Source organism: Ptychodera flava (genome assembly GCF_041260155.1).
Source record: "Ptychodera flava strain L36383 chromosome 23 unlocalized genomic scaffold, AS_Pfla_20210202 Scaffold_24__1_contigs__length_23054250_pilon, whole genome shotgun sequence".
Classification (NCBI taxonomy): domain Eukaryota; kingdom Metazoa; phylum Hemichordata; class Enteropneusta; family Ptychoderidae; genus Ptychodera; species Ptychodera flava.
The window spans coordinates 2,395,998-2,412,740 of record NW_027248278.1 but is presented as its reverse complement, the minus strand read 5'-3'; the positions used below and the strand labels follow the sequence as shown (position 1 = coordinate 2,412,740).

At 39.5% G+C, this 16,743-nt stretch overlaps 1 long non-coding RNA gene across 1 annotated transcript in view; it reads right to left on the bottom strand.

The window, feature by feature from the left end:
• LOC139124642 (uncharacterized) overlaps positions 1-7,415 on the bottom strand; it is a 31,355-nt gene extending 23,940 nt beyond the window's left edge. The window contains exon 1 of the long non-coding RNA XR_011549996.1: positions 6,145-7,415. This is a non-coding gene — a long non-coding RNA (uncharacterized lncRNA). The remainder of the gene's footprint in view (positions 1-6,144) is intronic.
• Positions 7,416-16,743: the final 9,328 nt, after the last annotated feature.

The window sequence follows — 16,743 nt, the reverse complement described above, 5'->3', positions numbered from 1 at the left end:
CAGAAATGGTTTGAGGAAAAGACAAAATTCCGTACCTAACTCACTATACGGCTGGTAAAAGAATTAGATCTCGGATATACCAAAGATTGTGACCATTAATTCATTAATTCTCCCGTTGGTTTCATATCTCGTGTCTAAAACCGGTATCGAATATATTTATGGTCACCCATTCATTCAGTATCTTTCAACATATCAAACAATATATATCGTATCTCGTATCAAACAAAATTCATGAAAAAATGGGCGACTTTGTCCCTTGATTGCTTTCTTTCCCCCCGATTTCCTTCTCATGCCAATATCGAACAATTAAAGATAGCTGGCTCATGGCTCATACAGTGCGACCGATTACTGAAAGTATGCGAACTCTACGAAAGGTCAAACCATTTTCAATGACGCAAAAAAAACCCCACTGTATATGAAACTTTAAATATTGGGATTTTTGGGTATGAGAGTCTCATTGGCAAGAGAGTATCCGACCTATACACATCATAACACAAACCGGTATATGCATGATCACTTTCTAGCAGTCTATGCGTGTATGTCCAGCGTAACGGACTTGGGTCATTTTAAAATCTTATATTACCGTAAAAGCAACAAACCGTCAACATTTTTCCCTTTCAATCATTATTTGTTTGCAACTTTGAAATTTTACAGCCAGAGAAACGACCTCGCCAGCTTTGCAATTTCTCTGGCCAACACCTGATTATTATTAGGCAATGTATTATTATAGGACACTTACTTTTAACCAAACCAAAGTAGGATATCTTGATATCCTTTTCTGTCGGATAGAAAAGTTTTTTTTAGTTGGGTTACCCCAAAAACAAAAAAAAAACAAACAAAACAAAACAAACAAAACTTAAAGCATCCGACATCGAGCTTTTGACGTTGTTTCCTAGTTCCGCACTTTGAATTTTGCTTTGGTGGATGTAAAACTTTACTGTACTGCAATAATTGAAAGTATATTGATGGTATCATTCGTTTTTATGTGTTTAAATATGGCTTTCTAAATAGAAGCTTACAGTTTGTGTAATATAAATAATGAATACACGACTATACAATATAACAATGTCATACAGTCTCAAATAGTGTCCGATATTTTTATTAGGCGACATAGACATACCATGTCATAGGTGACATGAGTCTGTAATGACATACCGGTAAACTTATCGATACTTTATATCGTACCCGTATCGACATTATCGGTAGCATCGTATGTTTCACAGTCGTTATTGATCTTTAGTCCAATACAGCAGACGATACCAGATAGTATCAGATATGCCTACTATCGAATTTTATTTTGTTCACATGTCAGAAGCGACATGTGTATCTAGCGAAATCAAATCGATATGTTATAAGTGTTATTGATGGTGTCGATATTTTCTTAATTTAGCACTTCTTAATTTTTACATGCCTTTCACAAAATCACAGAGTAATATCATAGACAGAGTGGCAACAGCTATTGTTTAAGGCGTGAAGCGGTTACGTAAGCAATCCATGTTTGCCTCGCCTCACGAAGCTCTTGGCTCTCTTTTCCGAAGAGTGCCGACCATGCATCCTTCGGTAATTTTCGGATTTTCACCAATTGTTAAGCGAAAGTATGTTCGACAAAGCTTGTGTTTGTTGTTGTCGTGTGGTGCTGATCGGAATTGATGTGCTGGCGAAAACGGGAGTGTTTTGAGCTTCAGGAAAGTGGGTTTTACCGTTTTAAAAATTCCTCTCATATTTTTATGAATATATAATGAGTGTGTTTGAACCAAATTTGAAAGTCTTTTATCTATACTGTCTGGTTTTACTCAATGGTTTACGGTCAGTCATACCGTCTTTTACACGTGCGCCAAGAAAGGACATGTTTATGAAACTGCTGGCGTGTTATGTTTTGATTGGCGTGAGGCAGTGTTTCTGGCCTGAGAGCTCACAAAGTAACTATGGTTGCTACGCGACTGGCAGTACGATGCCATCTCGTCGTATGTTTCGCATAATCTCGTGTAATTATCAACCACAAACCAAGCCTCCAAAAGGTTTAACACCTTTAAGCTCATTTTAATATGAAAAGCCAATAGTCTACCGAGACGACCATGGAACAAAAGGCATGCAAGTGTTGCCACTCTGCCTATGATATTACTCTGTGACAAAAGTAATATTTCTTTTCAAGGCGACACGCGTCGTACATCAATTAGCCGATCGCGACCTTTCACAGGTAGCTTGTAACTGCGACCTCGTTGATTTTTTACATGATCCCAATATTCACTTTGTTTTAGTTTATGATGTACGGCATAGAATACTCGGTGACGAATTTGTCGATGTCGGGACGGCAGTGTTCGCGCTAGCGCTCGCCACACTCGCAAAATGCGAATAAAACTCTCATTTGGCGAAATTTTTTTGAAAGTCATTAGCCACGATATTGCGAATTGAATTTTCGCCCTTAAAATTGTTTGGATATCGTCGGATCAATCACTCAACTACGATCGCCTCTGCACTATTACTTCCAGGTGCTGGAAGCGACCCAAATACTCCGTTCACCAGAATAGGAATATAGGCATGAGCAAATCCATGACCCCGAACTCATGGGCTAGCAGTTTTTACCGCCGGACTAGCTTAATGTACTAAGGAGCTGAGGAAGTCAATCGGGTGCAAACGTTTCGACATGTAGAAACGCATTGCCTGCAGCAAACAAACACGAAGACAGGCGTTTCCGAGCCCATGTAACTGACATAAAATTCCTCAGCCAAGTTCAATTTCAAAAAATGTGCAATTCTTGGATGAAGAAGACGAATTTCTAAATCTTGGAAAAAAGACGAACAATCTATACTATTTGACATCAAGCTCATACGTAAAAATTCAACTGATGAGGGTCTAGTATGAACTATGCAGTACGCAAAAACACAGACCTTTCAAAGATGAAAATAAACAATATAGCAATGAAATTTGTTGTAGTCATGAACGAAATTCCTCAAATAAAAGATTATTCATTTGGATCGTGCTGTGACAGATGAAATTTCTCTTGTCAAGAAAGAAAATAATCGTCTATCGCGACGTTGAGATAGCCGGACTGGCATAGCAGCTATGGTGGATATGACATCAAAAAGGATTCTTCTATTAGGGAAGAGGGACCGAGGATTAAAAATACCCCAAATAAGTTTGGTTTTACTGACAGTTCCGTAACTTCAACTTCCATTCTTTATTATTTTATTATTCTCTATTGCTTTCTTTCATCAGTAAGGTAATCTTATCAAATGTAATGGGTTTGTAAACGTTCATAATATTTGTTCACCCCTTTCAACAAATAGTCCGCTCATCATGACCGTCCATGCTTTTTAATACAACACATGCTTATAGGAGTCAACCACTATCGCACATCGGACACTTCGATCGCATAACATGCTATATTGTGGGGGTTTTGTTGCTATTGCTGTTGTTGTAATTTCATTTTTTTCCGCAATTATTACTTGGGTATCGAGGAGCAGAATACTTCCAATGCATAGGGTTATTGTCTTCACAGAGAAATTCACATGGAGCTCCCGAGGTTGTAGGAAAGCAAAAAAGTATAACATAGTCATATCATGTATAAACGGTCATGCTCTACGCTAATATCTTCAAAGACAAGGAGAAAAAAGTCCGTGGTATTTTGCTATAGTTTTTGGTACACAAGTTTTGTAAATTTAGGGAAAAGTCTTTATGTCAGACGCAAGTTTTCCCCCGCATTTTGCAGCTGGAGAGCAGGCAGTGAAACCACAAGTCGTAGGCAGGCCAGTTGAAACAGGCTGGGCTTGCAATTTTTTTGTCTTCAAGCCCGGGTACTTGTGAGTTAGTGACTCAAAAATGATTTGCCCATGAAGTGTGTTTAGAAATGTTCCAGTGATGTCCAACATTGTTTACTTTGAATAACAGAGTCATATCAGTTGTACATCTTTGTGTTTTGAGTAAAATATTTGTGTGGCTAATCAATGTTTGCTGTGGTTAATGTTTTTTGCATGAATTAGCCACACAAGCAGACCGTGGCTAACTTGAAAAAAATCCTAGCGCGAACACTGGGGACCTACATGTAAAAATAATCGTCTAATAGGTGCCCATTCTTTGAAGCAGTCTCTTTTTACCTCCATGCATGCACATATGAAAGATGTCTCTTGTAAAATTACGTAATCGCGTCCTCGCTATTTTATATCGGCGTTGTTATTCTCCTATTATATTCACTTCGCCGACTTCAAATCGTAATAATTTTTTGTGATAGAATGATATAGGGTTCAACAGTAATATTACGCCCCGTACACATTTAGTACGCTGGATTTTAAACCCCACTAAGAAAATAAATTTGTCCAGCGACGCACATGCACAAATTTCAGCCTTGAGACAGGAAAGTGGACATCCGCGTGATCCCGGCAAACGAAACTGGCATGGAATGGCTATGACTTCAATGGTCCTGAAATCCTTCATAACCACCTATCACATGATATGAAAAATACCAGCATAGTACATATCTACATGTATGCATAGACTTTAAAGTCTATGATGTATGAAATTGAGAATGGAACGACTATCTGGAATGTTATCATCGTTTGATTTTCTCGCTATCCTGATATATTAATCATGTTATTGTTTTGGTTTTTGTATGAATTTATTTCTTTTTCTTATTCTTACTTTGAAACACTTTTTTGGTTTCTTTTGAGTAACTTCCTCATTTGTTTTTGTAAAGATTTTTCCCTTCAGAGGGAAGTTGTGTGTCTAGTAATAAAGTACTGTTAAATTGGCATCTTTACAGAGGACGGTGTGAGGGTAATAGAACCAAACTCATGATCGGTGACAGAATTTTGCTTATTTTACAACTTTTACCATGGGTTTTTTAATTTGTTTGTGTTGAACTGGTCGGTTAGTCGTCCCGGAGCCTGTGAACAGTAGGTGCAGGCTTGTCAAACACTTACTAGTGTCAACAGATTAGTCAATTATTATTATAATAGGCAGGTTGCAAGATGGTTGTTCCCACCACAGACATGAATAATTGTTTTCTCGTTGTCTGTGTTCACACCGTAGACAGTAGCCCCCTCTGCTGCCTGTGTCTACACGGCACAGATCTGTGATGGATAGACTCTACACACAGTGCAGACTGTATGACTGTATAGGGGCACAGTTTAATTAATACTGTCAAACTAAAGTCCGAGGTTGACCACAGACCCAAGAGTTTTCTCAAGTCTTTGAATAGACACAGAATAAAACACAGTACAACAATAGAGTAAACATCTATAATAGGAAATATGAATTTTATTTTAGTTAGCTGATTCTAATATAGCCCTAAAACATATGTGGTCAGCGTTATCGCTTTTTACCTCCGTGGCTGAATCATGTACACACACGTGCACACACACATACACACCTGCACAGACAACCACACAAGCTCCCTAACCCGTGGTCGTAAAACTTCCTCGGATTCTCCCGCCAAAGTCAACCCCGAACAGAGAAAATCGACCCCTCTATAGACTAGTTCAAAAGACTTCACTCACAACCAATCAAAATGCAACATTCTAAAACAAAGCATAATCGCATACAAAAGAAACAAAACACATTAGTGAAGGCAAGACTTGACAAACAACCAAACGATAATGATGCTTTAACAGCGTCTTGACCAAATTTACAATGACCCTTGTTAAAGCCTAAACAAATGGGTCTCCCAGATTTAGTATCATTGGCGCTGGTGTACGGTTTGTTGTTTTTACATCATTGTTGGTAAACCTACTGTAATTGTTGCGCTTATCAACTCTTTGGAATTTTTCTATCAATGAAATGGTTGACAAATGCGGAATATCACTACCCCATCTAAACTTGTACTCCTGTTGATATTGGCGATATTCCTGATCATACAATAGGACTGACGTCCATGTATACCGGTTTGCCAATTTACAGATCTTACGTGAGTATGCCATGTAATTGAAAACATCTTCCCCTTGAAGTGAACCATTTTCATTTTTTTATACATGATTGCAAAATTTGCTGCTGTCCATTGAGTAGGTGTCACAGATTCCAATGGAGGTCTCTTTTTTCCTGACTGAACAACAACTGTTTGGCCATCATCCCCTACACTAAGAACCTGTTGGTCCTTTACTTTGACAAAGTCACTGGGTGACAAAAAATCAACAATATCATCATATTTCTCACCTTTAAAGTGGGTGTCCATGTATACCTGGGGCTCTAAATCAGCCCTTGCGTGGTTTACAGAAGCAAGTGGAGGTTGATTATTTGGAGAGTTCGGAAGAAGTAAAGTGTTCAGGATTGTTTGTAATGGTGCTGAGTCTTGTGTGGTTTCGGCTGCAGTTGTTGGTTGGTTGGACGGCAGAAGTGATTGCAGATGTTTGATGTAGTCTCCCAAAGCTGTGGACGCGGCCATCTTGGATTTCGAGTCACTGTTGAGGGGGCTGACATTTGATGTTGTATGTGCACTGGTTACTGTGGTCCCCTCAGCACTAGGACATTGGTCTGGCTGCTGTGTCATCTCTCGGCTGCTGGTTGTTGCTCAGGGAGGTCTTGGGCCTTTGTCATTGTCTGGATATGATCACTATTCTGATTCATGTTACGGATTGCTGCAAGCAGGAATCTTCGTTGAGACAGAGGTTCAACTTGCATTTCAACAACATCTTCCTTCTCTATTAGCTGGAATGATGGTAGATCAGTGAAGCCAGCTGCTGCTAGTTTGGACAATGTATATGATGTTATCTTATTGTCCGATGCCCACTGTTGGACCTCAATGGGAATGTCAGGTCCCATTTCTGTTATTAATGTTCTTTGGCTTGCTGGAGTCAGGTTCATAGAACATGTATTCTGAAACATGTCTTGCAACGTACCTGGTGTCTGGTAACTGTCAGAGTCCATCAACGGATGCTGAACTTGCAGGAAGAGTGAAAATCAGCTGCTGCTGTGCTGCTTGCAGGTTGAATTAAAGCTGGCTGCTACTGCTGCTTGCTAGAACGATCTTCTGTTGCTGCATGTAATAGCTGATTGACTATGTAATTCAAAACTCCCGCTTAAATACACTAGTCATTTATTTAGGCAAATGTGACCTATAACAATGTTTGGTTGATTTACTCTGTGATAGGCTAAGGAAGATATAATCTATGTAAATGTGACATTACATGGTTCTCTGAAATAAACATCATACACCAATAGAATACACAGGCAAATGTGACCTTTATGAATGTGTCTCTAATTGGCTAGTACAGGTAATCTATGTTAATGTGACATTTAAGTGGTTCTCTGAAAAAAAAAAAGATACCAATAAATTATGCAAGCAAATGTGACCTTTAGACTGACTGGTTGATCTAGCCTCTCATTGGCTAGTAATGAAAGTTATGTAAGCATACATGTTCTGAAGAATAAACAAGTGACTCCTGGAGGAGCTACACTAGAATTTGAAACACGTTAAAAATTAACTATGCCTTCGACTCAAGGCTGAGGTTTATACAGGGAGAAAACACGAACGACGCAGTAACAGCGTCTTCAACATATTTAAACATTCTAACGCCTTTAGAAGAGCACAGCAATCTTTACATCCACCAAAACCACATTAACTCAAGCGACTGATGGTCATATATCTTGACAAAAAGAAACAAGTTATAAGAATACAAATCTCAATCAATGCGAATAAACAACAATAATAATTAGATACATTAGTGAAGGAAAGACTTCACAAGAAAACGAACGAACACCAAGACGCGGTTACAGCGTCTTCAACACAGGCATGTCAAATCATCACAGAAGAGTATGACAATCACACATGAACCAAACAAAACACATGCAAATTTAAGTGACTGATCAAGGAACATCTCAGGGTCCGGAAAGTCATCATGTCCCAGACAGAACCGACCCGACTTCGTCTCGCCATGGCTCATTCCCAAAATTAATTGCCAAAACCACGGTCCCTTAAATCAAAAGTAACATTGGCGCACAGGGACCACAGTAGGCAGCGACATCGTCCAATTACTGAGCAACGAGGACACCGCGACATTGCACTTTTATATGATATCCGATATTTACGGCTACTAGACTCTACAATATCGAACTTAGATTGAACGATGAGGTGGTGAAATCTTAACTTGGCCAGAACGGTGAGGTTGTGAAATCTCCGATATATATCGGATATTTACTTGCGATTTGACAGACTCTAGTATCGTCTAGTATCGATGCTACATCAGTCCTTGGAAGTCGGGCTTGGCCAGTACTCTGAGGTTGTGAAATCTCCGATATATATCGGATATTTACTTGCGATTTGACAGACTCTAGTATCGTCTAGTATCGATGCTAGAGTCAGTCCTTGGAAGTCGGGCTTGGCCAGAACTCTGAGGTTGTGAAATCTCCGATATATATCGGATATTTACTTGCGATTTGACAGACTCTAGTATCGTCTAGTATCGATGCTAGAGTCAGTCCTTGGAAGTCGGGCTTGCCAGAACTCTGAGGTTGTGAAATCTCTGACATATATCGGATATTTACTTGCGATTTGACAGACTCTAGTATCGTCTAGTATCGATGCTAGAGTCAGTCCCTTGAAGTCGGACTTGGCCAGAACTCTGAGGTTGTGAAATCTCCGATATATATCGGATATTTACTTGCGATTTGACAGACTCTAGTATCGTCTAGTATCGATGCTAGAGTCAGTCCTTGGAAGTCGGGCTTGGCCAGAACGGTGAGGTTGTGAAATCTCCGATATATATCGGATATTTACTTGCGATTTGACAGACTCTAGTATCGTCTAGTATCGATGCTAGAGTCAGTCCCTGGAAGTCGGACTTGGCCAGAACTCTGAGGTTGTGAAATCTCCGATATATATCGGATATTTACTTGCGATTTGACAGACTCTAGTATCGTCTAGTATCGATGCTAGAGTCAGTCCTTGGAAGTCGGGCTTGGCCAGAACTCTGAGGTCGTGAAATCTCCGATATATATCGGATATTTACTTGCGATTTGACAGAGTAGTATCGTCTAGTATCGATGCTAGAGTCAGTCCTTGGAAGTCGGGCTTGGCCAGAATTGTGAGGTTGTGTAATCTCCGATATATCGGATATTTACTTGCGATTTGACAGACTCTAGTATCGTCTAGTATCGATGCTAGAGTCAGTCCCTGGAAGTCGGACTTGGCCAGAACTCTGAGGTTGTGAAATCTCCGATATATATCGGATATTTACTTGCGATTTGACAGACTCTAGTATCGTCTAGTATCGATGCTAGAGTCAGTCCCTGGAAGTCGGGCTTGGCCAGAACGGTGAGGTTGTGAAATCTCCGATATATATCGGATATTTACTTGCGATTTGACAGACTCTAGTATCGTCTAGTATCGATGCTAGAGTCAGTCCCTGGAAGTCGGGCTTGGCCAGAACTCTGAGGTTGTGAAATCTCCGATATATATCGGATATTTACTTGCGATTTGACAGACTCTAGTATCGTCTAGTATCGATGCTAGAGTCAGTCCCTGGAAGTCGGGCTTGGCCAGAACTCTGAGGTGTGAAATCTCCGATATATATCAGATATTTACTTGCGATTTGACAGACTCTAGTATCGTCTAGTATCGATGCTAGAGTCAGTCCACGGAAGTCGGGCTTGGCCAGAAAGGTGAGGTTGTGAAATCTCCGATATATATCGGATATTTACTTGCGATTTGACAGACTCTAGTATCGTCTAGTATCGATGCTAGAGTCAGTCCCTGGAAGTCGGGCTTGGCCAGAACGGTGAGGTTGTGAAATCTCCGATATATATCGGATATTTACTTGTGATTTGACAGACTCTAGTATCGTCTAGTATATCGATGCTACATCAGTCCTTGGAAGTCGGGCTTGGCCAGAAAGGTGAGGTTGTGAAATCTCCGATATATATCGGATATTTACTTGCGATTTGACAGACTCTAGTATCGTCTAGTATCGATGCTAGAGTCAGTCCTTGGAAGTCGGGCTTGGCCAGAACTCTGAGGTTGTGAAATCTCCGATATATATCGGATTTTTACTTGCGATTTGACAGACTCTAGTATCGTCTAGTATCGATGCTACAGTCAGTCCCAGGAAGTCGGGCTTGGCCAGAACGATGAGGTTGTGAAATCTCCGATATATATCGGATATTTACTTGCGATTTGACAGACTCTAGTATCGTCTAGTATCGATGCTAGAGTCAGTCCCTGGAAGTCGGACTTGGCCAGAACTCTGAGGTTGTGAAATCTCCGATATATATCGGATATTTACTTGCGATTTGACAGACTCTAGTATCGTCTAGTATCGATGCTAGAGTCAGTCCCTGGAAGTCGGGCTTGGCCAGAACGGTGAGGTTGTGAAATCTCCGATATATATCGGATATTTACTTGCGATTTGACAGACTCTAGTATCGTCTAGTATCGATGCTAGAGTCAGTCCTTGGAAGTCGGGCTTGGCCAGAACTCTGAGGTTGTGAAATCTCCGATATATATCGGATATTTACTTGCGATTTGACAGACTCTAGTATCGTCTAGTATCGATGCTAGAGTCAGTCCTCGGAAGTCGGGCTTGGCCAGAACGGTGAGGTTGTGAAATCTCCGATATATATCGGATATTTACTTGCGATTTGACAGACTCTAGTATCGTCTAGTATCGATGCTAGAGTCAGTCCTTGGAAGTCGGGCTTGGCCAGAACGGTGAGGTTGTGAAATCTCCGATATATATCGGATATTTACTTGCGATTTGACAGACTCTAGTATCGTCTAGTATCGATGCTAGAGTCATTCTTTTGAAATTGGCTTCGACAAGACCCGTAAAATGAAGTTAGAATCAGTCGGATTTAGGGGCTTTACCCAGCTATCATTAGGGCACCGAATATTAACCTGTGAATTGACATAGTTTATTATCGTGGAGAACCAAAATTAACCCTCTGAAGGCCAAAGTAAATCTTTTTTTCGTGACAATGTATACCCCAGTCAATTTTTTTCCAAACAAATTTGTTAAAGTTTGCGCTAAATTTTTGTTGGAGATAAATAACGCGCTCAGAGGGTTAGAACAGACGTTGGTTTTACCATTACTGTAAGGTGGTGAAATGTATGATATATACAAGCGACTGACTCAAAATATATATATATATATATATATATATATATATATATATATATATATATATATATATATATATGCAAAGATAGTAAAGAAGGCAAAGTTTTATTTCGATGCTCCAAGTTCGAACTAATTTATTCATAAACTTTTCTGTTAAAAGCAAAGCATGTACGTTAAACATGCAGAGTACAGAGGACATCGACTATTTTTTTAAAGGAAGTAAAAACAGACTGATAATATATGCACAATAGTACAGAGGTAAAAATGCTGTTAAAGGCACTGTATACTATCCCTGAGATCGCTTTGTTCTAGCCTGTGAGAGGATTATTGAGTTATGATAGCCTGATGCTTACGATTGAACTTGTAATCTGTTGGAATAATTTTGTGATGAGAGAATGCAATGTGGTGCCAACAAAGGCCTTTAAAGAAAACATATTAATCATATACAACCAGGCTCTCCACGTCATATAGACAAGAAACATGGCAAAATTTTAAGCACTGCAATATTTTAGTAGTCATAACACATTGTAATAAAAGTTGTCCATGAACGTAAGCGAGAGTACTTATTTTCGTGAGAAAAACTTCGTTAAATTGAAATGTTATCTGCTGTTGTATAATAAATTTCGAAAAAGAAAATATTAAGGCCGTACAACAACTGTAAAATAGCCTCATGAAATATAAATGGTTACAGTATTAGAAAAACGCAACTTTATGTTACTCGTACAAATTGGCGCACGACTAGCCTATACAAAACACAATTTTTGAAAAGAATCGATAATATTATTGCAGATAACAGATGTAATGTCTTTGAGTTCCTTGACTATCGTGGTAAAGTTGGAGATGGAGGCAAACAGTATATCTTAATGCCCGACAAGACAAACAATTTCTAGCGTACTTATGTATGTTGACTTCTTATTTTCTTGTAGTCATGCTCGGTGATGGCACACTGCATCAGCACATCTCTGGACTCACTTTCGAGTTCATCGAACTTCCTCTTGCGGAACAGCAGGGATTTTCTTTTAACTTCTATTGTACCAAGTCCAAAGTCAGCAACTATGTTCAGGAAGAATCGGCACGCGGAGGCAGTGTATCTAATATAGAAAGCGAAAAATTATCTGTTAAGAAGTTGGTTCATAGACGTAGACGCCATTTTGTGACACGAGCTTTCCTCAAATATGTGAAAAGTTGTTATGAAATACACAATATGTGTGCGCGGTTTATTTTGAAAGACGTAATCACGAGAACATTCGTCCGTATACGAAGCTAGAATCAAGCTGAGGACAGTAGAGGTACATCTTACCTGTTTTTTTCATTGCCTGGAGTCTTGAATGATGGCATCAAATGTGACTGCATCACTTTGGTTGATGTGAGTTCTTCTAAACCATATGAAAGTAGTGAACGGATGTTGTGCTCAGCTCCGAGTGGGAAGTCTGGATACTGTTGGTTGTATATCTGCCATAGTTCGACCACGCTGTACTTCAGTGGTGACTTCATATTTGACGGTAGGTCCGAGGTTTCCCAAGGTTCATCTTCGTCTTTCATTTCTGCCACATGAGACTTGATTTCATCTGGCATCAGGGCGAACTTTTGTTCAATGAAGTAGTTCATCATGTATGAAGCTGGTGCAACCGTTTGTAGATTAACCGTGTTTGTGTGGTATTCGGTATCGAGCAACTGGTTATCTTCGATGGGGTTGATGTCTTGAGATTTGAGTTCGGTAGCTCGTACGATTACGTCACGCACTGACATTGCAGTACCATGCATATTCTGAGAAACAGAAATTGTCCGCGGGCTTCGGCTATCATCCCACGTCTGTTTTCATCATCGATGATTTGTTTCTTTCTTAGAGTAAGGCTGTCGATATATACTCAATTGCCGCTTCCTTTGCTTCCTTCGAGAAATGATAGATTATTGTAGAGAGAGCGTGTCGTGTCCATTTGCTATCATTGTGTGAATTTCTTCCATCGATGGTGTTTGTTGCGGCACGTTCACCATTTTACGAACAAGTGGATCGATTTCTGGTGGGCATGAAAAAAGTTGTCGATCGAAAAACCCGTCGGCGTCTTCTGCCATTAGATTTTTAATTACATAGCGTGGTTGGATATAGCCTGTCACGTTCAAATTGGTGTCATCCACGGAAGGTAGGCCTGTGTTTGTTAAGTAGTCGCGGTTCCACTCACTTCCATTGTACAGGCTCAAGAAAAGCTTTCTGTCAAGCTGACCCTTACCTTTGCTGCTTGCGATGATCTCGTACAGCACCGACAGTTCGTCAAAGAAGCAGAGCATTTGGTGATCATTGGCGAGTAGCATCTGATGGAGTCTTTCGAACGAGAAAACGGAAGTGTATTTTCTTGGTTCTTGGTCATTGTTTTTCTCACCTGGACTGCCTTGCCCACCATCAGAATTCTTCCAGAGCTGTTGCTCTTTGGATTGCATCGCCTTCACGCCACTGATGACATACTTGCCAGCCAACGATTTTTTCTCTCCTTTCCTGGCTGCCACAGCAGTCCAGATGATGCACGGTTCAGTCCACTGGGGTGATAACTCGATTACCGCTTTGCTTCCCATTTGGGAGGCGGTAATCGGCAGCAAGGGAACCAGTAAGAATTCGTCTGGAACGCCAAGGGATCGGGAATATGCTTGAACAAATTCTTTGATGTCAGGACAACTAAATTTGTCCCAGTCGAATGGTAGGGCCCAGGCGTGTCTCAGCCTGGAGGAGTAGATGATATCGTCTGGAGAGTTTGACATGGCGCTCTAATTGAGATCTTCTGTCCAATAGTGAAGGTGCAAAAGAGTAACCCTTATATAAGTCGCGGTACATAGTGATCTCCATCAGAATTCATTGATGAAATGTATTAATTAGTTAGGATAGGACACGTGATGCCTGTATGTATGAATAGAAGAGGGAAGTGAGGTATATAAATAGGCAAAGGAGAATGTGTGAAAGTCAGACTCATCTCAATCATGATTTGTTGAGGAGCTGAATTAATGAGTTTAGGTTTGTCACATGATGCCCGTATGTACCGATAAAATAGAGATATACACATAGGCAAAATTAGATGCTAAAGGTCAGCAGAATGTGTTAGAGTCAGACTCATCTCAATCATGATTCGTTGAGGAGTTACATTAATGAGTTACTGTGGGAAACGTGATGACCGCATGTACGAATAGAAGAGGAGAAGGTGAGGTACGCAAATAGGCGAACTTAAATGCCAAAGGTCAGCAGAATGTGTGAAAGTCAGAGGTGAACAAGCCTATGAAAATCTTAGCGTCGCTTTGGCGTAGGTGTAGGCATTGATGAATTTTATGGTTTATCTATGCTTCTATGCTAGCTGCATTATTTTTTGAACGAAGAAAATTAAAAAATCGAGAAAAAAGACAATTTTATTGCATCACTATGTTTACCGGAATCACATTAAATTTAACTCGGAACAAAAAATAAAAAAGCAAGTTCGATTGATTGGCAAAACTACGAACCATAAAAAAGAGGTTTGTAAATCCTAGCCTCGACAGAAAAGAGAATGGGAATAACACAAAATATTTTCTGACAAATAAAATGTTACTCGAAAGGAATGTAAATTAGCATTATTGTTCGTGAGATTACTTCAAATGAGAAAATGTCCAAGTTCAAGTGGCTCCGACAAGTCTGCTACCAACCCCTACCCCTGGAAACAAATATGAAAATGCCAAAGTTCAGCTATACATAATAATCTCGATCATGATTGGTGGAGTAGATGCATTAATGAATTAGTGTGGGACACGTGATGACCGTGTGTACGAATAGAGGAGGAAGTGATGTATGCAAATAGGTGAACTTAAATGCCAAAGGTCAGCAGAATGTGTGAAAGTCAGAGGTGGACAAACCTATGAAAATCTTAGCGTCGGTTTGCATTGGTGAATTATATGGTTTATCTATGCTTCCATGCTAGCTGCATTATTTTTTGAACGAAGAAAATTAAAAAATCGAGAAAAAAGACAATTTTATTGCATCACTATGTTTACCGGAATCACATTAAATTTAACTTGGAACAAACAATAAAAGCCAGTTCCATAGATTTGCTGATATGCGAACAAGAAAAATGGGCAACTCTTCCAAAATAGGATTGTAAACCTTAGCCTCGACAGAAAAAGAATGGGAAAACAAAATATTTTGTGACAAATAAAATCTTACTCGAAAGGAATGTTAATTAGCAATGTTGTTAATGAGATTACTTCAAATGAGAAAAAGCCAAGGTTCAAGTGGCTCCGACAAGTCTGCTACCAACCCCTACCCCTGGAAACAAATATGAAAATGCCAAAGTTCAGCTATAGATGATAATCTCTATCATGATTGGTGGAGTAGATGCATTAATGAATTTGTGTTGGACACGTGATGACCGTGTGTATGAATAGAGGGAAATTGACGTATGCAAATAGGTGAAATTAAATGCCAAAGGTCGGCAGAATATGTTCAAGTTAGAGTGTGCAATCCTATGACAATCTTTGCGTCGGTTTGCTTGGGTATGCATGGATGTATTTTATGATTTATGTATGATTCTGTTCTTGCTGCGTTATTTATAATATGAAAATCGAGAAAAGAGACAGTTTTATTGCATTACTATGTTTACAGGAATCACAAAAAAGTTTATTCCAACAAAAAAATAAAAACAAGTCAGATAGATTGGCAAAACTGCGAACCATAAAAAAGAGGATTGTAAATTCTAGCCTCGACAGAAAAGAGAATGGGAATAACACATACATTTTGTGACAAATAAAATGTTACTCGAAAGGAATGTTAATTAGCATTATTGTTAATGAGATGACTCCAAATGAGAAAATGGCCAAGTTCAAGTGACTCCGAAAAGTCTGCTACCTACCCCTGTAAGAAAATGCCAACGCAGCCACACATGTCTATTGGCCACACCTGTTGCTAATTCCTATCCAAAATAAATCATGCCGGATAACCTACATTGAATGCTAACGCGTGCTATTATGACAAATATATACTGAGATGATTTAGAATGAGAAAGAGTAGATTGAGAAAATGCCGAGGTTCACAAGTCCCCGACAAGCTTATCAAACCACCTTCCCGACAAAGAATGAAAAAACAAGTAGATCACAGTAATTTCTAAGTCCTTGGTAAGGCTACTTAAATCATGTATGATTCTTAACATATAGTTTAACTATTCAACGTTGTAACTATGTTCCTAATTTACATTGATGTTACATATAAGACTATTGTTAGTTAGCTTTCTAAGTTAATGTTAAATGTTGTGTAAAGGAGACTGCGAGGTTGCAATTGTCCATGGCGTTGTGTTATTCGACGAGAATAAAGTAACGTAATGCATGTATGAGTTCGGAGACAACCCAAAAGTAGTAAGTATCACATATAAATTCAATATAACCCGTGCCAACAAGGAAAGGATACGAAATATAGGAGACATAATTTTTGTCACACAGAAATAAAAGTGGAGCATCACTCACCTTAGTCTTAGAGAATAAAATCAACAGCTACGTGATGACACCTTAGTACATGTTTTAACCATGTACTGGACCGTTTGAGATGACTGATAAGGTAGTGTTTAAACTGCTCATACGTGATTCGGGTAACCTGTAAATTTCGACCGCCGATTCTTGACTGTATAATATAACGGGTCACACAATTAACTATCAATATTGCAATCTTGCGTTTGGAGTCAATTTTCAATGATGCGTTAGA